The sequence below is a fragment of the Patella vulgata genome, chromosome 3 (assembly GCF_932274485.2).
Source record: "Patella vulgata chromosome 3, xgPatVulg1.2, whole genome shotgun sequence".
Lineage (NCBI taxonomy): Eukaryota > Metazoa > Mollusca > Gastropoda > Patellidae > Patella > Patella vulgata.
This window is the reverse complement of record NC_065881.2, coordinates 90,365,742-90,393,368: the sequence shown is the minus strand read 5'-3', so window position 1 is coordinate 90,393,368 and position 27,627 is coordinate 90,365,742. Positions and strand designations below refer to the sequence as shown.

The 27,627-nt window shown below is 37.2% G+C and overlaps 1 protein-coding gene across 1 annotated transcript in view; it reads left to right on the top strand.

Annotated features, from left to right (window-relative positions):
- Positions 1 to 27,627, top strand: part of LOC126816841 (G-protein coupled receptor dmsr-1) — a 100,048-nt gene that overhangs the window by 36,829 nt on the left and 35,592 nt on the right. The window lies entirely within an intron of this gene.

Sequence of the window (27,627 nt, the reverse complement as noted above, 5' to 3'; positions counted from 1 at the left end):
TCTGTTATACATACAAAAAATAAATAAAACCTTTTCAATTGTATAAAATTAAAGCAGAATATATACTTCTAAAAATTCCCCAAATATATTTAGTGTTTTCAACTAAAGTCGCCGATTTAGGACTTAAAATGTCGTTCAATTAGCTTAGTGTCTGTTCTCAAGCGGAGCTAACTGTAGACAGACAGCACAAGTTTAGTATGCACAATTTCTTACCGTATTGGGTTTACGAATGGTGGGGGGGGGGTGTAGATATAATAAAACAATACGACGTTTACGAATGGTTGGGGCGGTGTAGATATAATAAAACAATACGATGTTTACGAATGGTGGGGGCGGTGTAGATATTATAAAACAATACGATGTTTACGAATGGTGGGGGCGGTGTAGACATAATATATCAATACGATGTTTATGAATGGTGGGGGTGGTGTAAATATTATAAAACAATACGATGGTGGGGGCGGTGTAGATATTATAAAACAATACGACATTTACGAATGATTGGGGCGGTGGGGATATTATAAAACAATACGATGTTTACGGATGGTGGGGGCGGTGTAGGTATTATAAAACAATACGATGTTGTTTTATTTGTATTGTAGGTAACCATAGCACCTGTTAATATAGCTAATATTAGCTATAGTAAATTGAACACTAATTAACCGTTTAATTGACTCAACAATCAATTAAATACACATAATAAGACGAGATCAATATCAGTTTTATATCAACACTACTTAGCCTATAAAATGTTAATCAAATGTAATTTAGAATTTATAAAAACAACAAAATGTCGATTCGATTTATCAAGTTTAGTATCTTTATTGTTTTAGCTTCAAAAATGTTGTGAACCATTTGAGCCGCCCCGTTAAACAACTCAATTGGCTGAACATTAATTTACAAGAAAAGAACGTCAATTTATTATTAAGAGGAAGCACCGAAAACTATACATGGCTAATTAATGATAGATGATTTGGTCTTATCCAATATTTGAAATAATTATTGTCATGCACATGCATGTATTTATTATGATGTCATGACATAATGTGCACGTGAAATCATGAGATCTGCCATTGAGTCATGTGGCGTGGTTTCGATTTACCGCTTTGGCCTGACAAGGAGTAGAACCGCCTGTCCTACCCGGCGGGTTTTCTCCGCCCCCCTCCCCCCCCCGCCAAAAAAAGAACCCTACGCGCAAACGAATTAATGAAATAAAAAAATAACCATATGTTAGTCTCGAAATGACCTTGTTTATGTCGAATGAGCGCTACTCTACCCCCTCCCCCCTTCTCTCTCTTGGTGACGTTTTATATTTTAAGAAGGATTTACGTCTTATATTCATATTTGTTCACCCTTTTACCTAGAATATTAAATTGAATCGATGGAACGTCTTAGGTTATTTTATTAACTTAAAATACTAAAATCTCTGGAAAGCATGATTCATTTGAAGAAACCGTAACTCCAACCTTTGGGTTAAGTATCTTCATCAGTTATGGTCGGCCATGGTTAAATCCCTATGATAGATGATGATGCAATACATAGACATTCATTTTCTTCTTGAATTTGAAATATTGCTAAATTAAACTTTGAGCCTTCATCAATTCAAAAGGTTAAATAAACTTAACAGGTATTGGATCAAGGCCGAATTAAGGCTAAGCACTTAGAAGATGTTTCTGGGCCCAATAATAAACACAAACAATCACCAAGCACGTGATTAGAGTTTTCTTGGAATTTAAAGAGTATTGCCCCCTCCCCTCTCTATTTCTGCAGACTCATCAATTTAGGAATCCCTTAGGTCACTTAGAGTCAGAGTATTCAAATTGGTGGTCATTCGGAAGTCAACAACAGAGCATGCGAGGTTTCTTTTAATTTTCTATTCGTCAAAGCGTTTAAATGAAGAAAAAGATTGCAGATTGGTATTTCTAGGGAAAATCAAGACAGTTTCTCGCATGCAGTTGGACTATTATGTTATTTAAAATAACTTTAAATAATGTTTACAATAAAAACGTTATTTTAACCCGAATATCTGGCGTAATTTAAACCGGAAAATAGTTAAGTAACCGCTAATACGATCTTCTGTGTCTCAGTTAGTTTGATGCTAGTTCACTATCCAGAAAGTACACGGGGATTCCCCAATCTGATCTAAGGAATGTGTATTCTCTTGTGCCTCAGTGAGTTTGACGTAAGTTCACCATTCTGAAGGGGGGTTGGATGGCTGGATGGTTAGCGTGTGCGCGCTGTATCATAAAAGTCTGTCATTGAGTCAACTGGCGTGGTTTCGATTCCCCGGTTGTACGTGACAAGGAGTAGGGTCGCCTGTCCAACCTCGTGGGTTTTCTCCGGGTCCTCCGGTTTCCCCCCTCTGCTAAAGACCCCTACGCGCATGCGAATTATTGAAATAAAAGTAAACCGTATGTTAGTCCCGAAATGACCTAGTTTGTGTCGAGTGGACGTTAAACCCCATCTCTCTCTCTCTCACCACCCAGAAAGTACATGGGGATTCTCGGTGTACAGATGGAAAGGTCATTGTCATGACAAGGTTTTCCGCAGAGTATACTGCATGGCGTCTACGGTCAGATCTAAATATTAAGGCCACCTGCAGATTTCGTCAAGGTCGCGAGATATAAATAGGGTTACGACGTGTGATTGTTGACGTGGGTTATTGTTAGGGTAAGCGCTAGCCCAGTTTACATCTCGTGACCAAATCAGCAGTTGGTCTTAATATGTAGACCTAACCCGTATACCGGTCTTCCTGAAGCCGGTAGCAGAACTCGGGACGTTAAACTTCTTTTCATTTCAGAAGGACTGGAATGTAAGTTTGTTTTTTTCTGAAGACTCCGGGGCAAGTCAAAATTATTCCTATCACGAAATGTTGATCTAAATGATTTCGGCGTATTTTTTTTCTAGAGCCATGCGTGCAGTAAGGTGGAATACGTACGTGGGTGTATGTGATGTGTGGTGGTGGTGTTGACTGTACTTTTCTTTAGCTGCCAATATCGAAAGGCGAAGTAAGGCGTTTTACGATTTTAGAATGTTTCAGTCACTAAAACGACTTTATGCGAAATAATCATTCCAATCGCGAATTCTTTGTCTATTAAAGTGTTTTTTTCTAGTGTTCAGGGTGCAATAAGTGTGGGAGTTCCATTAACTACATGAACAACAGATTACATGAAATTAAAAACACGAATAAACACAGCAACGAAAACTGTGACAAAACAACAAACCTTTTTTAATGGCTCTTTTGTTTTACTGGAAGATACGTGAAACATTATTAGAGGCCTTAGTCTTATTTAAATTGATGTCATCGTACTATTATTTCCTCTAGATTTTTTATCCGTAGAAGTTATAAACGTATGTTGCCGTCTTGAAACAGGAGTATAACATGAATAATGCCCTCTTGTTGCTGTGTAATAAAGTAATTAGTCCCGTAAAACGACAGACCTCGGGTATAAAAAAAATGCCAGTTTCTACTTGTGTTTTTGATCTTGTAGAAGGTAATCGATAGAGTTAATTTATAGTTCTCATCGTAACAACAAATTGTTCCTTCAGCCCGAAACTACTCGTAAGTCTTATCTCTAATTACTCGTGTACCAGATAGAAATCAAACGATGGAATATATAACTCGGTCGTTGTATCGTTCTTACTCATGTAACTCTGTCGTTGTATATACCGTCCTTACCCATGTAACGCTTGTAACAACAACACCTCAACAGAGCACAGTTTTTATGGGAAACGATCACTGGTGTTTATTCTAAAAGTACGACGTTTCGACAAGTATACTCTTGTGCTGGATGGAAGAGGATTCTTGTCGAAACGTCGTGCTTTTAGAACAAAACCAGTGATCGTTTCCCCATAAAAACTGTGTTCTGTTAATGTGTTTCCCAATCGCTAAATGCCACTTAAAGATTATGAACAACAACAGCATAAATAAAACTCAATAAAATGGGGTTTAGCGTCCTACTTTTCTTCACCGACTGGGATAATGGAGCTGGGCATACGCCATACCGTGTGCTATGAGGGGAAGTTTGCCCGGACAGCGGTGTTACAGTGCCAATGTGTAGGGTTAGGGTTAGGGACATCGGTTTTTTATCCCAGACACTGTACGACTAGACACTGTACTTGCCTGGCCCACAGCCCTGTACCACTGACCAGGGAAACCGCGCTCGAAAATCCCGAGGAATGTTTTGGGTCAAGACCGAGAGCGAATCAGGGACCTCACAGTACAACAAAATATTTTGTGACAATGTTACAGTAAAAAGGATATGGGATGAAATGAGTGTTTATTGTCTCGTCAGCAAACTTTGTATTCTACCCACAGAGATCCATTTACGACAAACTTCATGAATAAAACTCTGTCCTGAATGGTCGCCATATCCAAAACTTAGTATACTGTTTTGTGATGCGGTTCTACTCAGTTTCACATCTGGCACACACACAAAGGCTAAATAAACATTTTCAATTCCATTAAATGGAAGCAAAAGTCTCGCAGTAATCCTAATGTTTTCGACTAAAATCGTTGATTTAGGACTCAAAATGTCAGTTACCTAGCTTAGTGTCTGTTCTCTAGCGGAGCTAATGGTGTACTAGACAGACAGCGTAGGTTTAGTATGCACAGTGGTGCAGAACGGAGGGCCTGACAAGGACAGCTGATAACACATGAATTAAACACACTTATATGGATATACTACTTCTGAATTTATTAACATGCTACGTTTCAATACACATACAGATATCGCTATCAAGCAACAAATGATATTTAACAAAAATGTGGTGCAATATATAGATGACAATTGGAAACCATATATAAGGATTATGATAAAAAAAAGGTTTTATTTGTAGGGTTAGGTGCACAATGAGAACGGAGGACAAACGGGTAGTTACCTTCTTCCTATGTTTACATGGGGGTATCTCTATTTTCCTTTCAACCCGAACGTCTAGACACACTGTGGTCGCGAGAGCGAGAGAGAGAGAGAGAGAGGGGGAGGGGGGACAAAGACACATGCTTCTGTGTACACGTAAATGAAACCTTGGCATTCGACCAAGATTAAACGGAATTACAGCTGCCCGGATATCATATCACATCATGATAACAAGATATTCAAGATGACATTTAAACGTTAATTCCATCTTTTTTTTTATGATGTAACTGATAAAGACGATCGTCGAAACTTTGCTTTGAACCAATTTATTCTTGTAATATGTTTATGCATCTCACGACGCCAGAGTTGTTGTCTTCCGGTCTTCGTTCTGGGTTATTATCTGTTATCACCATATCCATATATCGAGTTGTACGTTGTGTGTACCTTGCACTTATAACACGACCAGATTAGAGACGATACGACAAGAGATATTTTTCTTTTTAATAACAACAAGACCAGTATCCATTTAAAGAGTTATTAGTGTTGGGGAGATATTGAGACAGAAAATCGATATAATTAATGTGAAGGATAATTAGGTGAATTACTGTGTAAATATTACTATACTATCACATGTATTGTCTATAAAGATACTAATAGCCATGCTGATAATAATCTTACAATTATTATACCATCTCAACCTTTTAAATTATCTCCCTTTATGTAAGCTCGCTAATCAGCGTTATATAAAAGATGAGTTCTACCACAGCTGTGTATATTACTGTAATATCACCAGTGAACGTTCAATATCACCATATTATAAAATATATAGCTACTATAATAACTACATCAGATCTTAATAATCTTGGGAATATATACATCCGGTCCGTGGAGACTGTCTGTCGACAACTATTAATCTGTCACTAACTCTAGGTATGTATATTTATTTGGATACTTAAATACCGGTTTTTTTTTAGTACTGTTTAAAATAATGTGGCGACGTGTTTCATGTGCGGGCCAAGGTATGCTCATCCGTCAGACCCTAAGTGTATATAGTGAGTAGGTTCGTTCTATTTGTCGCATTATTTCTGTTACGTCTTTATTTGTAAATGATTTTCTTTTAGTGAAACCTGTACCATTACAAGTCCTGGATTGTACAGCGCAGTGGACGCTTACGGCTGGCCCCCGGATCCATTCACTTGATTTGATATTTGTTTATTTGGTGCAATGTCTGCAAGTTTATTTTGTAGATTTTTGTTTTGCTTGTAGTGCTGTCCTCCTGCACTTACTATTATATTAAATAGTTTTATTTTTAGGGAGCCACGTACAGGGAGTCAAACATTGTCTCACTGACCCTGGCGTCCTGGGAAGAAGTGAAATAAAATTAGGTTTAACGTCCTACTGTTCTGCGCCGACTGGGCTAATGAAGACGACATACGCCATATAGTGTGCTATATAGTGTGATATTTTGCCCGGACAGCGACGCTACGGCCTACTCTTATGTCGAATTCCAACTGTCAGGCGATCTTTTACGGGCACGCCAGTAACCTTGTCTTTTCGTCCAATCCGACCGACTAGACAGTTGTCCTTGCCAGGCCCTCCGTCCTGCACCACTGATAAAGGCGTCCAGGATGGATCACAGTGTGGGAAAATAAAGTTCCTCGAGTTTCCCGGCGTGGTTTCACATTGGCAGTTGTGCAGTACAGTACGTCAGGAACACCACCTAATCGTTCCATTGGACGAACAACTAACATCCCGTATACACGTTGATGTGCACGTTAAAGAATCCTTGGCTGTTGGGCGGGGGGGGGGGGGTAATGGCCGAATGGTTAATGCGTGCGCGTTGGATCATAGGGTCTTTCATTAATTCAAGAGGGGTGGTTTTACGCTCCCCACTTTTACGTGACAAGGAGTAGGTCGTCTGTCTAACCTCTTTGGTTTTCTCCATGGCCCCCGGTTTCCTCTCACTTCTAAAGACCCCTACACACAGGCGAATTATTGAAAGAAAATTGAACCATAAGTTAGTCCCGAAATGATCTAGTTTGTGTCGTGTGGACGTTAAACCCCAATTCTCATTCTCTCCCTTTGTTGTTTGAATTCAAAGTAGACAGTAGCGCCACATTTTCCTCGTAGCACACTTCATGGCATTTGCCAGTCTTCATTATCTCAGTTGGTACAGAATGTTTTGTTGTTGTCATGTGCGGGGCAGGGTATGCGTGTTCGTTGTAGCTTTGTAAACCCCTCGGATAAAATGTGATATCAGTCGTTATAGCCTGCTGTATACACGACAACCACCACTCTATATAGTTAAATTGAGCGATTGTTTTTTTTATGAAATTAAAAGAAGTAAAAAATCTTGGCCCAAGAGTCCAGAACAGAACAACGACTGGGTTTAATTACAACTTCAAAATGATGTTTAATACGAATCATAATTACCAGTACAACAACTGACTTCAACTTTTCAGCCAAATTAAGGTCAGATAAATACGAGAGGCTTGTATTTGTCAGGGAGGCCATTTCAAAAGGGCCTTGGTTCGATGTGACTCCGGTCGTTTTTACCTGAAATTGATTGTTCCACAGAAAGCTTATACAATTTGCTACCAGATGGCGCCATTAACTGGGGTTCGTTAAAAAAGTGACTTAGATCGTTCTTCCCCGCGGCTCTTCATTTGTTACAGCGAGAAAAACTCCATTTCATTCTGTATGTAATATTTGTATTTTTACCTGTTTTAGTCGTGTCGCTTTGTATATACAGATCAGATACGTCATGGGTTCATTTTATATAGATTATATAAATCTCCTTCTAGGTGGGTAAGACGCTGACTCGCTAGCCTGGAGGTCACGTATTGCCCGAGAAAGTTTATCGGGATGTTCCGACGGGGTTTCCCCTTGTCAGTGGTGCAGAACGCAGTGCCTGACAAGGACAACTGATTAGTCGATCGGATGGTTCGAAAAACCGAGGTCCCGATGTATACATTGGCGTGCACGTAAAAGATCCTTTGGTAGTAGTAGTAGTAGTGATAGTTGTAGTAATACTAGTTGTTGTTAATGGAACTAGTTATATGTGATATTTGTAATCCTATAGACCTAATCCCATCTGTTTTATCAGAGACAACATATCGTCCATTGTCTACCGACCTAATTCTACTACATAATGATGACTAATTTTATTTGATTATTATTTCAATACATGAGATTATTTACCAAGCGGATATTGATCCCGCCCTATTGATATACAATGTCTCAACGGATACAATATTGATCCTAATTTGTTTTTCTAGTCAGCTCGTTGACTTATTTACTTGTATGTCTTGACAGGGGTCTTAATGGCCAGTGGTCTGTCATTGAGTCCACTGTTTGTGGTTTCTATCCGAGATGTTGATGGCCGAGTGGTCCGTGAATGAGTCCATTGTTTCGTTTACATCTGTGTCTTGCACTTGGTAATGCACCAAACATCAAATACAATAAAAATAGTTTAATAGTATACTTTCATCTTCGTTAGCCCAGTCGCTTCAGACAGGGGGTGGTGGTGGGGGTGTTAAAACCCATTTTATTTATAAAAACAGTATCTGAACATCACCAGGACAACTTACCAGTTAGTGTGGTACTGTCACTGTAAAATACGGTATTACTTATTCAAACTCCGCAAACAGGCTCTAAGGATAAAGCTTCAATATTACTTCGATTGTTTAACTCATGTCCGAGAGAGAGAGAGAGACTAGACTAGCACACGGTTCAATCTTATTTTAATAATTCTCTTGCGCGTATGGGTCTTTAGCAGTGGGAGAAAACTGGGGAACCCGGAGAAATCCCACGAGATTGGACAGGCGATCCTACTCCTTGTCACGTACAACCCCTCTAGTTGACTTTATAACAGACCTTATTATACAAGGCGCACGAGATAACCATTCGGTCATCCCCCACCCCAGTAGATTAATACCTTTCGTGGAACCTTTCATGAACAGGGGAGTTTTGGAAAGTTTGGAAAGTATTGTACAATTCTGTCACGAGCTTAAAACAGCGCGGTTTTATACTCCTCTTCATTAAGAATAAACATCCCATGAACTAGTCGATTGGACAAAAACAAAATATTAAATACAATTTAAAAAAATGCGTTTTAGAACAAATTGATCAATTTGTTACGCAATTTCGTGTCCATATTGCCAGAATGTATTTTGTTTTTTTTCCTGTTATAAATAGACGTGACTGTCTGAATAAAGACCATTATTTTCTGATCATATTTCTATGAGGTATGATACGTGCCTTGGGGGGTAGATATGGTATGAAGACTTTATTGAATATCGTTGGGAAGATTGATAAGATGATCATGGTGTTTCACTCACGTTTTTATTAACCCACAGAAAAATCTATATCACGGTTTCAAGCACAAATTGACCACCAAGTATCATATATTTTATTGTAAGTTCTTTCAAATTCTGCTATTAGTTTACGTTTTAGCCGTACCGTGAATGGGTCTTATATTTATTTAAAAATCGGTCAGTGTTTTTCCACTTGTTATTTTATTCGTTTGTAAGCCTTCCTGTTTCCAAGGAAACACAAAACCTTTAAAGCAAATTTTCGTTGTTAATAATCCAAAGTTACTGTGTCCGGTTTTACCACTGGGACACAAATGGTTCATATTCAAAAGCTCAAATTCTTGGAGTTGTCAGTTTTGTGTATTATACAAGAATTTATATCACATAGATCTTACTTTCTACCTGTCGCCAACGCTACCGCCCACCTTCTTTATCATTAGGTATATAAACCATGATATATATTTTTAATTGCCGAAATAAAACAAAAATTGGTTTGATTTAGATCGTATGGATCTTTTTCGGACACATTTTTATAAGATTTTGGTTTTTCCTTTTAAAGGAAGTAAAAACCAGTAACGGGTTAATAACGGCAAACTTCAGGCCTGAAAATAAATTGTTGTGTTTAATCTTGTATCGTAATTTAATAGCTGATATGGCCAAATCTTAAAACCATTTGGAGGAAAGTTAGTATTTGTTTGACGACTGTTTGGTGATATTTCATAGAAACTTCACTTTTAGCTTGATATTTCCTTTTATACATCTGAAAGTGAAAACCAGTCTGCATAACAGAAACCTAACAGTCCAAGTAAATTAGTTGGCCATGACAGTTAAAAATATAATATAGAAGACCGTAAATAGCCTCGTATACTTCTAAATAACAGAAAACTTTCACAGACTTGACAAATAACAGGAAATAGTGAGACGTATATAAGACAAGCTGAGAACAAAGACCAGTATTCACGACACGGGTTCATAGTTGTCCACCCCAGTGTCATCCCTGTTTAAAGTCATAACATCAAAACTGTGAGAAATATGATCTATTGACGACAAATTATTATATCGAGGACTGATATTGACAGTTTGATTACACACCGAACCATTTTTAGTCGTTGTATCGTTCACTTGTTTGCCGATGAAGCCTACTAAACGTTAAATGTCTGTTATCATGAGAAACATATAAACGTTTGTACGAGTTCATACTGGACACTTATGGTGCTTTCTCCGAAGTCCTCAAAATGTGAAATGAAATCCGAGTTGTCATTGATTATATATATACTCAACTGATATATTATATAGATATATATGTATTTATTGTATTGGGTTATTCGTCTCATTGTACCACCATCTCTCAGATAACACGTTATTGTGTTTTACAAGGGTGCTTGTCTTCATCTTGGTGTAATTGTAAGTATTATTGTTTTATTACTTCTGTTCTTGTAGAAACAGGTGATCTTTATTTACGTTCTGTGGATAATTTATAATATTTCATGATTTAAACACACCCATAATCCTATATATAATCAGATATTTTAATAAGCTCTTTCTTTATTATATAACTTATTAATCAGACATTAAACATGCAAGAGCAAAATCTGCTTATTACAAGTCTTTCTTTAGGCCTGAAATGTTATCTAAATTATCAATTAGACATTAATTAACTTATCCAGACCATAATAAACTCTCGATGTCAAGGCTAGCCTTCGATGTTGGCTGGATTAGATTCCTATATGCCGCTAACGGCCATTGATAATTAAATTTAAAAAAGTGGATACTCGAGACTATGCTGTTTATATTAATGATTTTAGTAATGATGACCGAGACTATGCAAAAATTTCACCCGCTTCTTTCTCGGCTCATAGTGGATCAATTTGACTGAAATTTTCAGCAAATTACCTTTACACTATCTAGTTATTAACTATTATAGCGAGAACTGCCATCTCTTTATCTTATCTCCCATAATGTATCTTTAATTAACTTACCAAGATTTGTGGGTTATGATTTAACGTAAAACTTAACGGTAGTGCTCCGTTGTTGTTTTTACATCTATAACTCTGCTCAGAGAGAAGTTATTTGACTTAAATTGTCAACGTTTTCCCTTTACATGATCTTAGTTTTAACTATTATAGCGAGAACTGACAACTCTTTATCTTAATCTCACATAATGTCCCTTAATGTCGCTGACCGTATTTTGAATTTTCCAGACAATGTGAGACGTTTTCACGGCTTAATCCGCGCTAATCAAACTGACACAAATTTAAATATCAATAATCTTTGGACAATCGGATTAAAAAGGTTCGACGGGGAAAGATATTAGCGAAGATACCTGGTTTGATTTGACCACATCCCGCTTATATAGTCTACAGAGGTTGTCGCATGTTGTGAATTATTCAATTTATCACATCTGAATGTTTGGATGTCATTGATCGATAGAACATATTGATAACTATCATTATAATATATACACAAGATTTCACCGATGGTTATCTTTGTAAATACTCAACCATTTTATAGATTCAACTTTCACCATGTTGTAGTTTTCAAGAGATTAAATATTCCCTCAAATGACGATTTCCAATAATTTCATCGCGGTAATGTGCGTAAATATGTTTGTGAACCGGTGATCGGAGTGCACGTAATATTTCAGGTCCTCCGATAGTTGAGATGTATATGTGATTGGGTGTTTAACTCTAGACATTTTAAGCGAGAGAGAGAGAGAGAGAGAGGGTTTAACTCCTCTAGTCAAAAACTAGGTCATTTCGGGACTAACATATGGTTTAATTTTATTTCAATAATTCGCTTGCGCGTAGGGGTCTTTAGCAGTGGGGGGAAACCGGAGGACCCGGAGAAAACCCACGGGGTTGGACAGGCGACCCTACTCCTTGTCATCAATCTCATCTATATTTCGTTTCGTATTTTAATCGATATGCTGAAGACAATTATAAAATAAATTCTGAATTATAAAATACGAAACGAAATAAGAACTATGTTTTACTCAAATACAGTAATTACTGTTTAGTTGAAATTTGACCTCGCTCCATTTGTAAATTATCTAAATTTAAGTTGTCTCATCCCATACCAGAACACGCTTATTTCATACAAACTTTATTTTGACATCAAGCAAACAGATTTATCTGTTTAGTCTTACGACTAACTGCTAAATTCATTTTCAATATACAGAGTTATGGCATTCCTTCAAAAGTCAAATCTTTTAATATTTTGAGTGTATTTTATCGCCTTGGTGTAATTGAAATGCGTTATGACTAATTTTTCTATGGCATTCCCGAAATTCAGACGTAATATTTTGAGTGTATTTTATCGCCTGATTTAATATAGATAGTTAATGGCTAATCTGTAACCGGCTGGATATACAAAATGGAGTTTCAAGCTCATCAAAGCTGATTTGCCCACCATTAAACTTTTTTTTGGAAACTGTCTGTAATAAAAATTCATTTTTTAATGAAGAACACCATGAGTATATCTTTGGAACAAAAAACGTCATATGTCTGATATATAAAGATTAAATCTGTATTCCATTTAAAGACAATAAAATCGTCTGTTTAGGATTTGCATTTAAATGAAAAAGATGTCAAATTTTTATATTTAAAGGAGCTAAGTCTTTATTCTTTGGCACCTGGAAATGAACACACATGGGTCGCAACGCGTATAATAATGTAATATGAATGTATATAAACTGATTTACATTAAATCGTTTCTCCTTTTCGTGTAATATCTGATCAGTTATTAAATGGCACTCTGGTTATTCCAGTATACTAGTATTTATTTATCTGTGAGGTATGTTTAGCTTCTTTCATCGAGTCGCTTCATTATAAATGGCGCTCGAAAGCATTGTGGCACACGATTAATGTGCCAATTTTAAAATTTTCATTTTGTCTTAAATATTGGATATCAGAAGCCCATCTTTTCACGGTAAGATAACAACATCAATGTTGATTTAAATTGATCAATAAGCCGTGTTTTCAATGGTGATATTAAGTTAGAGAATTACCTCCTTTAATGAATAAATAAACGTTTGTCATTTAAAGAAAGAACAATATTCAAACATTTTACGTTAAAGACAAACAAATGCCAAAAGTTCATATTTAAAGAATAAAAAGAAATGTGAATAGAAGAGAGGTTTGTTGAAAATTTGTGTTTAGTGAACAAGCCGTCAAATAGTTAATATTAAAGAAGAAATAAATGGGCGCCATTTAAATATTGAAAAATAATTTGTTAGAGATTTGCTCCTAAAAACATTAAATGGGTATCAAGTGTGTTTACGGATTTGCATTTAAAGGCGAAAAAGTCAAAAGTGTAATATTTAAAGAAAATAATAACTGTGCATTTATTGAGACAAAGACAAATCGTTTGTTAAAGATTTACATTTAAGGAAAAAAAGTCAATATTTGAATTAAAATATCATCCGTGTAATGTTTAGATGGGTAGAAAAAACCCAGAAGGTTTCCAGTTTTAAAAAAATGCGAATTTAAACCCACATCTATTGAATAACTCATGTTTTTAGTCACCAGTTTAAACCTTTCATGTCATTCATGACGTTTGATTATCACCAACATGCAATACAACCATTATTCTGTTTCAATCAAAACGCCATTTATTACACGCCATATTATAAGATATTTTATTGATAATCAGAGTTGTTGAATGTTTCAATTGAATCGAGTAGTTTTCAGTTTAAACAATAATAGACAATCAGAGTGGTTTAAAGCCTGATTAATATCAGGTTTATTTTAAACAAAGACACGGCACAATAAAATTATTTAATCCAATCCCATGGAAATCGAATATGGCGATGGAAATTGTTATTCGTATGTAAAACAATCCATCCAAAACACGAAAAGTTGTATAAGGTCAGTCATGTGCTGGTATCACGTTCAGGGGTCGTGGATGTGTGTCATTATTTGAAAGGATATGTTCCTATATTAATATTTAAATTATAACGAAGGAATCATATAATATCTAGGCTACTTCGATGAGAAAAATCTTGATAAGAATTTTATTTTGAACAAAAGGAATAGTGTACAGCTGGAGAGTGGTTTATCCTGTTCTACTCGGCGTTCTAACACGCAAGAGTAACCAACTCATACGCCACTTAATACACGACACTCATGATTGTCTGTAGTTATTCAGACTTTAATTTACTTCAAGTAACAAAGTATTGATGGTGCGATAAAGTTGTTTTTTTTATCAATAATGATTTGTTTGTTTGTTTGTTTTTTGTCATTCATCCGTTTGGTTTTGTTATTCTTCTGTTTGGTTTGTGTTACTATTCCGTTTTTTGTTACTCTTCTGGCCCCGAGTTCACAAAGCATTCTCAGACTTAAGTTGAGAATTTGCTCAACTTTTAATCACTGTTTATGACAAATATCTTTGATGCAGACATACAAAACTTTGCACATAGTTTCTTATTGATGTATCTGATACATTCAAACAATAAAATTATTATAAAGGGCTATATTTTAGTTAAAATAAGGTGAACAAGTTTGAGTAAATTCTCAACTTAAGTCTGGGAATGCTTTGTGAACTCGGGGCCTGTTGTTTGTTTTTTTTGTTATTCTTCTGTTTTGATTTTGTTATTCTTCTGTTTTGATTTTGTTATTCTTCTGTTTGGATTTTGTTATTCTTCCATTTGGGTTTTTGTTACTCTTCTGTTTGATTTTTTCCGGCGTGGTTCTCCCTTGTCAGTGATGCAGGGAAAGCTGTCTAGTCGTTCGGATGGGACGAAAAACCGAGGTCCCGTGTACACATTGGCGTGCACGTAAAAGATCCCTTGACAGTTGGAATGCGATATAAGAGTAGGCCGTAGTGCCGCTGTCCGGGCAAAATTTCCCTCATAGCACACTGTATGGCATATGTCCGTCTTCATTAGCCCAGTTCGGAGCAAAACAGTAGGACGTTAAACCCCATTTCATTTCATTTCATTTGTTATTCTTCTGTTTGGATTTTGTTACACCCCCGTCTTGTTTTCGCTGTTCTTCCTTGGTTGACTTTTTATTTAATGATTTATTGTTTCAAGGAATTCAACCCAGTAAATATCTAAATTCGATTTTAACATGACGTAAGTTTACAAAAAAAAAACCCTAACAAATTGTTTGGTACACTTCGTATATAATATTCAGCGGACACCTGCGTTGCTGATTGCCCATTTGAGTGGCATTTTGATGCAACGGATATATTATTCTATTCTAAAAAAAATTAAGATAGCGAACAACTTTCGATCTACATGTAAGTTTGAATCATAATCTTTCAGATAGACAGCTGGAGCTTCAAATTAAATATTTTTAAAAAAATATTTAATATGTCTAAAGATTACAACACATAATGTCAGGTTTTAATCTGGAGATACAACACCTGAGCCACTTCCTGTGCTTACGAGCAGTTGAAGCGGATGAAACAAATCTGATATAAAACCTGTGTTCACGCATCGCATTGGACAAGGCACCGATAATGTTGTCATGGCAGCCATATTGGAATTGTGACGATATAGTCCCTCAATCAAGGTGCGCTGATCGATGCGCATTTGTGCATGGAACACGCATGCTAGGTGTCATGTCGACGGCACTAGAATTGGCGGAGCTTCAGCTTTTTGTCTAAGAGGTGATAACAGACCATTTGTTATTCTAAAATTAATTCTGGTCTGGTCTCTTTCCCCAGAATATTCGTTTGGCTGAATTCTCCACATATCACACAGGATTAGATCTGGCTTGTAACATATTAACCAACCTCACAGTTCACTTAGTCTTCCGTCTCTAGACAATGGGAAATGACAAAAACTGTAAAGACTAGAAAAATTATATTAATGAAACAAATTTCGCTTTCTTCCGTGGTTTACCTAGGCAGTATATAATAGTTATCCTAACAAGGGTACATCATACTGTTGCTTCAGTTTTTTAAAACCAATATATCGTCCTTATAAGGAGCATGCCACGAAGAATTGCTGAATGTCTGAGGATTGGTGGATCAAGTACTCATTATTAAGACAAAAATCAAAAACGTCTATTTTCACTTTTGACAGTGTATCTCTTTGCGTGTAAAATGGGGCCGTGAGATAACTAGCCGCCCATATGAACTGTTTATGTGCAGGCAATTGGCCTGTTATTAACATACACTGGTTATCTCTAATAAAAACAGCAGTGCATTTCCGCAGTTTTATATTGTTTCTAAACATCCCCTACATTTTTTGAAGAGTGTATTTTTTAATGTGGTTCTAATCCGTTTTGAATATTCAAACATACATTAGAACACATTTTCAAGTTTATTGAATAGAAGGAGAATAAATAGTTTTAAAATTTTAAAAGTATATATTTATTGTTTTAGGCCGAAGTCTTCGATGTATGAATTAAAATGTCGGCCAACTAGGTTCGTGGCTGTTCTCAAGTTGAGCTAAATGTAGACATACAGCGCTACTTACCTTGGTCATTAAACAATATCGATAATTTACGTTTATTTTGAAAATTTAAGCGAGTTTGAATACTTATTTAATTGTGTCGAATGGAAAATCCGTTACGCTTTGGCTCGGGAGCCACTGCGGCTCAGTGGGTAAGACGTTGGCTCGTTAAACTGGAGGTCACGTGTTCGTCCCCTTCGTTGGCCGAGAAAGTTCATCGGGACTTTCCGGCGTAGTTCCTCCTCGTCAGTGGTGCAGGACCGAGGGCTTGGCAAGGGACAACGTATAGTTGTTCGGATGTTACGAAAAACCGAGGTCCTGTGTACGTAAAAGATCCTTGAAAGCTGGAATTCGATATAAGCACACCGTGTATAGCGTATACTCGTTTCAATTAGTCCAGTGCGAGCAGAACAGTAGGACGTTAAATAGACAATAACACTCTTGCTGGCTTGACAGCTCCAGAAAATAAACAATAGCCTTATTCTAAGTACTAGATGTTTAAGTGCCCCACCTGTTGTGTAAATTATCCATTAAATCCTATTTTACTTGTCCAGAGGTTTCGAAAATATTTTTAAATCCAAGTCCCGTCTGAAAAGGTTTACGTTGGGCTTTTCAAATTATTTAGTTGAATTTTTCCAATTTGTTTATTAGGTGTGTTAGATGAAATTTGTATCATCAATTAATTGGAATATTGTAAAATAGTACAATTTGTTGACCAGAATAAAGATTGGGACGTTTTATTCAGTTACAACAAGAGTGGTATTGAGCCTTTAAACTCCATTTCATCTTTATTTCATTTCTACATTGGCTCTATACAATTTTAAATATTGACATATACCATCTAACGAAACAAAAAAATCAAATTTAATTAAATGGCCACTGACATAAAATATGTCTCGCCATTTTAATTACGATTCTCTACGCTAACATAGAACATATTTTATAATTATGACAAACGGTGGCCGTGGCCGAAACATTTGTATACGGAACACAATAAATGCCGCCATAATTTGGATATGAATATGATGAAACGAACTGAAATGAATTCGGTTTAATGTCTGATTTTACTGTAAAACTTATCGAAAATTGTTTCAGATATCGGCGTCAAGGCCTACTCTTATATCGAATTCCAACTGCCAAGGGATCTTTTACGTGCACGCCACTGTGTAAACGGGGCCTTGAGTTTTCGCCCCATCGGAACGACTAGACAGCTGTCCTTGTCACCCCCCTCCCCCTTCATGCACCACTGACAAAGGAAAACCACTCCGGGAAACCCCGATGGTTTATACGGTATCTATGTTTTTCGATCCATCCGAATGATTAGACACTTAATGTTAAAAGGCCAATTTATTGATAACTGTCTGTATTAATTCATATAGTATACGCCACTTTATGTCAATCAGAGAGATATGTTTGACGATAAACCTCTAAGAAATAAATGGCAGATTGTTATTACGGAGTGTACGATTTGACATAGCGGCAAAACGTAACTCTTAAATTGGAGGGTTGGGGGGCTGAATGGTTAGCACGTGCGCGCTGTACCATCACGTCTGTCATTGAGTCAACTGGCGTGGTTTCGAGTGTCCGGATGTACGTGGCAAGGAGTAGTGTCGCCTGTCCAACCTCGTGGGGTTTTTCCGGGTCCTCCGGTTTCCTTCCACTGCTAAAGACCCCTACGCGCAAGCGAATTATTGAAATAAAATTAAACTATGTGTTAGTCCCAAAATGACCTAGTTTGTGTCGAGTGGACTTTAAACCCCATTTCTCTCTCTCTCACCTCTTAAATTACATTGATCATAATATACCTGGATTGTTACGATGGAGTGTTCGTTTTGACATTAAATTAATTGATCGTACAATAGCCAGAATAGCAGCAGTCATGTCTATTAAATCATACCGATGGTCTATAATATAACATCAGGCAACACAGTTGTGTCCCTTGAATACCTGTATAAACTGTTTACATGATCCATAGTGTACAGGTGTGCATTATTCCTATTTTATAATAAACACTGTTTAATGTCTATTTTATAATAAACACTGTCTAATGGTCAACTGTTAAATAAATATTTATATAATGTCGTCTAAGGCCAAATAATAAAATACCCGCGTTTATGGTTACTAGGCCATACAAAATACGGTTGGTAAGAAAATCTTTTGATTGAATTTGTGGGTTAAGATTGGGTTTGGATAGGACGGGGTGGGGGGGGGTAGATGAGGTCTGTCATTGAGTCAACTGACATGATTATTTCCATTTTGTATGTGACAAGGAGTAGGTTCGCCTGTCCAACATCATGGGTTTTAACCGGGTCCTCAACACACACGCGAATTAAATTGACCCATATGTTAGTCCCGAAATCACCTTGCTTGTGTCGAGTGGACGTTACCCCCCCCTCTCTCTCCCACTCTCTCTCTCTCTCCCTCTCTCTATCTCTCTCAAAAATACTGTAAAGTGTTTTACTGTTTATTGCCTAGCATTTCTACTTAAACAGGCATTATGAAAGAACTACATTATGAAAGTACTAAATCGGCCTATTGCAGATCTTTCTTTATGCCTTAATATTATATAAAATATACATTAATTAACTAACCAAGACCATAGCCAACTCTCGATGCCATCGGATACTCTAGATTTTCAATAGATTTAAATACGATTTGTGGTTGATGATTTAACGTAGAAATGGATAATCGAGTCTTTGTTTATTACCGTAACAACGATAACAATGACAATCGAGGCTACACTGTTCTTGTAACGGCGATAACTTGGCTCAGAGTGAAGTAATTTGACTGATATTTTCAACATATTCCCTTTATATTATCTATTCTAAGACCTTTATAGTGATAACTGTCAGCTTTTTATCTAATCTTACCTAATGTTCCTTTAAATATGGAGTATATAAGATAATGTAAAATAATGCTGATAGTTTAGGGTCGGCGATTTGGGTTCACAAATAGGGTCGTAAAGGTAAGCGTAAATGCTGGTAAATATTTGTTGGTCGTCTAGTGGTAAGATAATATTATTGTATATGAGAAGAAACAGTTTAGGTTTAGGGTCGGGTATGGCCAGGTATTTATTGCTTGGTGTTATAGTTGAATTATTGTAAGAGTTTAGTAGTTTGACATGTAATGTTCCTTGTAACATAAACCAGACTGAAGCAGACTACCATTTGTTTGATTTGTAACATGAATTACGTGTCATCTGTTGTCTGATGGTGTCTATAATGTGTGAAGTATGGTAAACACTGATTTGTATAGAAGAGTCGTGTTAGTTGTTAATGGATAAACCACTTAGTAATAGTGTCTAAACGAAATAGATTTATCATCCAGTAGACGTTAACCAGGTCAATCTGTGACTTATATACGCTTATGTCAGTAATTCACTGGAAATGAAATGGGGTTTAACGTCCTACTGTTCTGCTCCGACTGGGATAATGAAGACGAGCATATGCGCCGCGCAGTGTGCTATGAGGGAAATTTCTCCCTGACAGCGGCGCTACGCCCTATTCTTATATCGAATTCCAACTGCCAAGGGATCTTTAAGTCCACTCCACCAGACCTCCGTTTTTCGCCCCCCCCCCCCCCTGAATAACTAGACAGCTGTCCTTGTCAGACTCTCCTTCCCGCACCACTAAAAAGGAGAAACCACGATGGAAAAGTAATTAACCGTTGTGCAGAAACACATAACGTCTTGCCTTGTATAAGCCTGGATTCGAACCCACGAAACTTGAGTCAATGACATACTTTATGATCTTAAGATCGCGCCGTCACCAACAAACTAAGCGAAATGACCAAATTAATGAAACCGAAATCGTAAAAACCAAAACCTAAAATCCAAATCCGAAAACCTAAAACCCGAACAAGGCAGTGGGCTAAATAAAGCGATTGGTGACTAAATGTCTGTGTTGGCTGAAACAGGACAAACGTAAAATAACCTCTGTCTAATGGAATTCAACGAAGAGCATTCAGAAATTTCACTGATTGCATATTTCATGAGGTATGCCTATCTTCATGAGAGGTCCCGTGTTCGACCCCGTCCTTGGCCGAGAAAGTTCATCAAGATTTTTCGGCGTGATCCCTCCTTGTCAGTGGTGCAGGACAGACACAACGTATAGTACACATTGACATACACGTAAAAGATCCCATGACAGTTGGAATTCGATATAAGAGTAGGCTGTAGTGCCTCTGTCCCGACATAATTGTCCTTATAGCACGCTGTAAGGCATATGAACATCTTTATTACCCGGTCGGAGCAGAAGAGTAGGACGTTAAACCATATTTCATTTTATTAAACTGGTTGGTATAGACAGGCATACAGCAACCAGTAGGCCGTAGTGCCGATGTCCGGGAAAATGTCCCTCATAGTACACTGGTTGGTGTAGGAGGAGGAGAGTAGGACGTTAAAACCCCATTAAACTGGTTGGTATAGAAAGGTTAGGCTGTAGTAATTTAAGAGAGTATTATATAGACGTTACAACTGGACATAAAGCAATCATTAATGTCTGAGTCAGCTGAACTAATCCTACTTATTGACTGGAAACTTGAATGAGTAGGTTAAATGATCAGGTTTATATAAATAACGTCTACAGTTGTTGAATACACCCTGGAGAATCTCCAACAATAAATAACAGCTGGGAGGAGAAGACTTTCTACCTTCCATTACAAATCCAGCCTTGGATGGCACACTCGCCATCTTTCCCCTTGCTATTCCCCATTATGGTCTAACCTCGTGGGTTTTCTTCGGGTCCTCCGGTTTCCTCTCACTGCTAAAGAACCCTGCGCGCAAGCGAATTATTGAAATAAAATTGAACCATATGTTTGTCCCGAAATGACCTAGTTTGTGTCGAGTGGACGTTAAACCCCATTTCTCTCTCTCTCCTCTCTCTCTCCCCCCCCCCCCCTCTCTCTCTCTCTCTATACTCCTTTCGATGAAATTTACTTTAGACTCTATCCTGCAAAAGGTACTGTATAATCATCGATCTCGCGTCCTCTAGAGACTAAGCCTATTATCTGGCCCCACTGGGAAGTTTCTCAGGAAACACTTGTCTGCGATATCACCCTAGGTGGAAGTGGACGTTAAAGCCTTAAGGAACGAACAAACGAAGAGTTTCTCATGTATGAAGGACCTGTAAGTTTCGATTTCCAATAATATTATTGATACCTGACATTCCTCAATATATAGTTTGGCTGTGAAATATCGCGTTATTGTAACAATCTAGTTTAAAGGATGCACCAATGTGAATTAATTCGAAACCACCTATTAATTAGTATGCCTCCAATTTCTTCAGGAAACAAATAATTTAAAATCAAAAGTTATTACATGCCTTAATTCTATGAAATACAATTACTACTTATTACTGAACAACACTCCAACTAGGCTTCTCTAGTCATTATCTAGAAATGCTCTGTAATAAGCAGTAATTGTATTCATTAGAATTGTACCCTGTTCCCTAGTCATTATCAAGAAATGATAAGCAGTAATTGTATTCAATGGAATTGTAACCTGTATAGTTTAGTTCAGTTACTAAATAACATTAAAACAATTTTTACATAGTTCTTCTTCACTTAAAGCCTTTCGTTTCAAATATTTCAAGTTTTCCAATTTTAGCAAAATATTACACAAATTAATTGAGTTTTTGAATTATTGATCAAGATGGTTTGGTGTAACGGGTTTCTGTGGTCTTCCTTGTTAACATGTTGTCTTTCTTGTTAAACATGTGGTCTTTCTTGTTAAACATGTGGTCTTTCTTGTTAAACATGTGGTCGTCCTTGTTAAACATGTGGTCTTCCTTGTTAAACATGTGGTCTTCCTTGTTAAACATGTGGTCTTTCTTGTTAAACATGTGGTCGTCCTTGTTAAACATGTGGTCTTCCTTGTTAAACATGTGGTCTTACTTGTTAAACATGTGGTCGTCCTTGTTAAACATGTGGTCTTCCTTGTTAAACATGTGGTCTTCTCTTCCTTGTTAAACATGTGGTCTTCCTTGTTAAACATGTGGTCTTACTTGTTAAACATGTGGTCTTTCTTGTTAAACATGTGGTCGTCCTTGTTAAACATGTGGTCTTCCTTGTTAAACATGTGGTCGTCCTTGTTAAACATGTGGTCTTCCTTGTTAAACATGTGGTCTTCCTTGTTAAACATGCATTATGTAAGAGCTACATCTGACTACTACAGATCTTTAGACTTTAAATGTTGTATAAATTATTACTTAGACATTTATTCACATGACAAGCCTATAATCACCTCTCTAGATTATCGGATTGCGCAAATCTAAACGGAATGAAATACGATCGCTATATAATGATTTAATTTTAAAATGGCGAAGTGAGGCTGAGTCTTGATTAACAAGTAACGTATCTACGATAATAAACCATATATGCCAAAACTTTAAACAACGTCGCTCTGAATAAAGTAATTTGAATGAAATTGTCAATAATATATTGAATTTGGATGATCTATTTTGGAAGAAGTGTTATAGCAAGAACACCAAGCCCTTTATCTAAATCTTACAAAATACATAATAGATCATAAAGATACAAGAAGAACCCCCCCCCCCCCTACACACACACACACACACATAAACACACTTAATTCCCGCTAACATGCTAAATAACGCTATGAGTTAAAGATACATTATGGGAGATTCGATAACGAGTTGGCAGTTCTCACTATAATAATTAAAAACTAGATAACGTAAAGCCAATTTGCTGAAAATTTCATTCAATTTGATCCACTATATGAACCGAGAACTAAGCGAATCAAATTTCTGCCCAGCCTCGGTCATCATTACTAAAGTCAGTACGATAAACAGCATAGTCTCGATTATCCATTTAATCGTTTAATGGAGAAGGAAAGTTATGCAGTAAATCGGCTCACAATCCACTTAAGATCGCAAGCTAGCGATGCCATCTAGAGTTGATTATGGTCTGGATAGGTTAATTAATGTATAATTAATAATTTAGATAACATTTCAGGCCCAAAGAAAGACCTACAATGTAGTTAGGTTCTTGGTATGTTACATAATAATAAATTCGCTGTTAAATTGGACACATTCAAGAACACAATATCTTTTTTTTACAACTTTTACAAAATACAATTGTGTGCCCAAAGTTTCCCAGCATTTGGCGCCCAAAATGGGGGGGGGGGGGGGCGGCCGCCCCCCAGCTCGTACGCCTATGCGCGCAAAGGAATTATTGAAATAAAATTGAATGTTTCTTTCTAGAAATGTATATTTGCTCTCTGAATTACATCGTGTCCTACATACAACAATAAAATCATCGTCGTTATTGGTGTGTCTGTCTCCGTATTTGAATAATTCTCTCTCTCTCTCTCTCTCCCCCTCCTCTCTCTTTCTCTCTCTCTCCCTCCCTCACACTCTCTAGACTGCGCTATACACACAGGAACAATGACCGGAATATCAATTGACTAAAAATATAATATAGCTTTATTAGGCCACCTCTTAATTCAGAATTATACCAAAATAACCATTTAAACCTTTTTTTTATTCAAATTGTACGTGACTTCACGCCATTGATTATCTTATTTGTAAATATTTGCCACAGTCTGAATTGGTTTTTCCCAAATGATGGATGTATTGTTATACGAAACGTGGAAATAAAATTCAGTTTTTATTTCATTGTCGTGCTCATTATTCACCACATTCTCTGCTTAATTCGAACTCATCTGAATAAAATACATTCACAAAAAACAATTTCTATAATGTCACCCAGATAGTATTTCTATGAGTTATTCAGTCGTGTTTGTTGGTTTGGTTATATTCCATTAAACCTGACAAAACAGCAATCTATGTTTTATGGTTAGTGGTACTAATTGTTGTCAAATATCTACTTAATGTTGGATTATAATTATTCTAACTTTTATTATATTGTATTTGCACATATTTATTGTAATGTTGAGTGTTTACGTTATTAAATCAACAAGTCTGTATTTAATTGTATAAGAATGGTAGATATTGGTCTGTAGATATTAGAGCCGGGATAATTCAATAATACGTGATTAACATGTGATATATTGATGATTTTTAAGTCGCTCATCAATATAAACTTGTTTATTTAAGGTAAATGTTAAAAATACGTGCTAATAGTTCTTTCCTTGTTATGGATATCATTGTTACGAGCCCATATTGCGCGATGAACAGAGCGTGGGACTGTATCTTAATAGATAATGCAGGAAAGAAGATTTCATAACCAGACAGATATGACCCCACGCCCTAACCCCCACCACCACCAATGACACGGTATTGACTAAACAGAGAGATGTAGAACTATTAATAATAACCTCGTGGGTTTTCTCCGGGTCCTTCGGTTTCCTCCTACTGCTAAAGACCCCTATACGCGCAAGCGAATTATTGAATTATTTGTCGAGTGGACGTTAAACCCCCCTCTCTCTCTCCCCCTCTCTCTCTCCCTCTTTCTCTCGCTCCACCTCTATCAAGATTGTCTTTAAAAGACAACCAACCTCATAGACCGTCAATATTATAATTTCATCTGGAGTACGTATCAAAATAACTGCCACTACCCTGGCAAAATACTATTACTTGTTTTAAAGAAACTAAGGATGCACCTGCCTGGCGTACGACACTCGTAACTATTATAATAGTACACACATCGGGTTCTCCGTCTGAGGGGTTTAGTACACGAGACAGGGTATTGGTACTGATCAGATAACATCTTACATTAGTAAACAAATTTATCACGTGGTCCAGAACATTCTTCATGTAGCTGACAGACTTAGATTTAATTTGTGGAATGAAATGGAGTTTTATATTAAATAGAGGTTTATATTAAATAGAGGTTTATATTAAATGAAATGAGTTTAAACGTCCTGCCCCAATTCCGACGGGGACGCTGACTCGCTAGCCTAGAGGTCGAGTGTTCGATCTCCGCATTGGCCGAGAAAGTTCATCCAGATTTTACGTCGTGGTTCCCCCTTGTCAGTGATGCAGGACGGGAGTCTGACAAGGACAGTTGTCTAGTCCTTCGGATGATACGAAAAAACCTAGGTCCCGTGTATACATTGAAATGCACGTAAAAGATCCCTTGGCAGTTGGAATTCGATATAAGAGCAGGCGATAGTGCCGCTGTCCGGGCAAAATTTCCCTCATAGCACACTGTATGGCGTATGCCCGTCTTCATTAGCCCAGCATATAAGCAGAACAGTAGGACGTTTAACCCCATTTCATTTCATTTCATTTCCAATTCCAACTATCAATGGAACTTTTATGTGCACGCCAACATGTGTACATGACCTCGCTTTTAGGTCATTTCCGAACGACTGGACACTACCACGAAGTCCTCACTGCACCAATTACAAGGTCAAATACGTTTTAAAATCCCAGGAAACTTTTTCGGTCAACACCGGAATCGAACTCAGTCATTCCTTCATAGTAAGACGCTGTGCTGCCTTGGCTCCGGAATCGAACTCAGTCATCCCTTCTTAGTAAGACGCTGCGCTGCATTGGCTCCAGGATCGAACTCAGTCATCCCTTCTTAGTAAGACGCTGCGCTGCCTTGGCTCCGGAATCGAACTCAGTCATCCCTTCTTAGTAAGACGCTGCGCTACCTTGGCTCCGGAATCCAACTCAGTCATTCATTCTTAGTTGAACGCTGCGCTGCCTTGGCTCCGGAATCCAACTCAGTCATCCCTTCTTAGTAAGACACTATATACGCTGCCTTGGCCCCGGAATGATTTTTAGCGCCCTGTTTCATTAACGCCAACAATCGCCGTGGGTCCGACATGATTTCTAACATCATACTTTATTTATGACGATCAAGAATTTTAATTAACTCTATTGAATATAGGATAATCTTGTATATCGATATTATCTAGTCAATCATCGTGTACATGGACGTATATAAGTTTGGATGAAGGAGTGATATTTACACACGGTGAATAATATAAAACTAAATGGGGTTTGAAGTTCTACGTTTCTGAGAGGCTGTGACCTAATAATTTATCGTTTATACGTTTGAACGAAGGAGTGATATTTACATATGAAATATAAAATGAAATGAAATTGGGTTTGAAGTTCTATTTTTCTCGGGGGCTGGGATCTAGTAATTTAACGCCTTCGTGTGAAATTACAAGGTCTGTCATTGAGTTAACTGACCTGGTTTTGATTCCCCATAGGGTTGCCTGACCAACCTCGTGTTTTTTTCTCCCGGTTCCTCTAGTTCTTCCCACTGCTATAGCAAATTATTGAAGCCAAATTGAACCATATGTTAGTCCTGAAATCACCTAGTTTGTGTCGAGGGGACGTTAAATCTTATTCGAATTACAACTGCAAGGGTTTTGTTTGCGTGCACGCAAGTGTGTACACGGGACATTACCAGACCCCCGTCGATTATAAATAACAAGATGAACCACACTGAACACGGAACTTCGAGGATAGATATGCTAACGTCTTACTCACTGAACCACAGCGGCTCCCATGTACAGTACAAAATTTAAACACTAAAACCACACACACCGAGGCACATGTAATAATTTATAGACCTCCACGTAATAAATATGTTTTAAATTACATTGTATGAACAATGTTGATTGCTGGCTTTCAATTGAGAAATAGTTCGTCTTAAAATAAGTTCATCTTCTCCAGATCGTACCCCCATTAACATCAATATATATCAAATTCTAAATTGCTTAAATGCTCGCCACATATCTGTTTCTCGATAGAACAGATTGGAGTTAAAACTCCCCCGTATAGCCATCCATTCTCTCTATTTTTAGACGGATTAATACTAATTTTAGAAAATTGAAATGAACCTGTTTCTGGTTTGCGATTTGTGAGATCAAACTGAGACACTTTGCTAGTTATTTATTGTAATGTATTGTTGAAACAAGCCTCTATTGACGACGATTTGTGGTGATGGCTTCCGAACATATTCAACTAAACTCATTTACTTTATTCTCTGGTTATTTTAGGATACAAGAGAGGGTGAATTATGATCGTGAAAATAGCAGTTGGTCTATTAGAAATCTAACGCATGAGAACGATATTTAAGTTTCAGAGACCTGGGGATATACATGTAGTAT